A 715-nucleotide genomic window follows, 5' to 3' on the forward strand; every position below is an offset into this window, starting at 1 on the left:
CAGCTCAGACTTCTAGTGATCCTCCTGTTTCAACTTTCCTAGAACAGGGTTTCCAGGAGTGCACCACCACATCTGCTCTTAGTGGCCTGATTGGCATGCCTAGGGCTGGGCCGGCAGAGTACGTGGTACTGGAGATCAAGCCCAGGTGTTTACACTTGTCTAAGCAGATGCTTAGACACCTGAACTATCTACTTGGCCCAGTTTCTAAAAATTTTTATCCCTCAAATATCATGAAATTTAAAATATTTTCAAAACATAAACTTTTAAAACAAGTCTATAGTAGTCTTCACAATAACATGTGCTTTGAATGTATAAATTGACCCAACTATTAGGACTGTCAAAATGTTCGCAACATACATATATAATTTGCTTTGTCCTGCATTTAGCTTCCTGAAAATGACATTATATGACATAAATTTTAGTAAAATATAATGTCTATATACAATTCACATACAACCATATCTATATCTATCTATCTATCTATCTATCTATCTATCTATCTATCTATCTATCTTTTTCCTGTGTTGATTTTTACCTTATTTTGTTACCTATATAAGACTACAGTAAATTTTTTTGACTTACAAAACTAGACATTTATTTGGAAGCTTATAAAAATCTCTGAATGTGTTAGCGAACTTTATCTTGAAAATTTTGTGATTTAATTGATGTGGTCTGACCTTGCCATTAGTCTAGCTTGAGGCAAGCTATTTCTGTC

This window comes from Octodon degus, unplaced genomic scaffold (genome assembly GCF_000260255.1).
Source record: "Octodon degus isolate 3935 unplaced genomic scaffold, OctDeg1.0 scaffold00150, whole genome shotgun sequence".
In the NCBI taxonomy this organism is placed as follows: Eukaryota; Metazoa; Chordata; class Mammalia; order Rodentia; family Octodontidae; genus Octodon; species Octodon degus.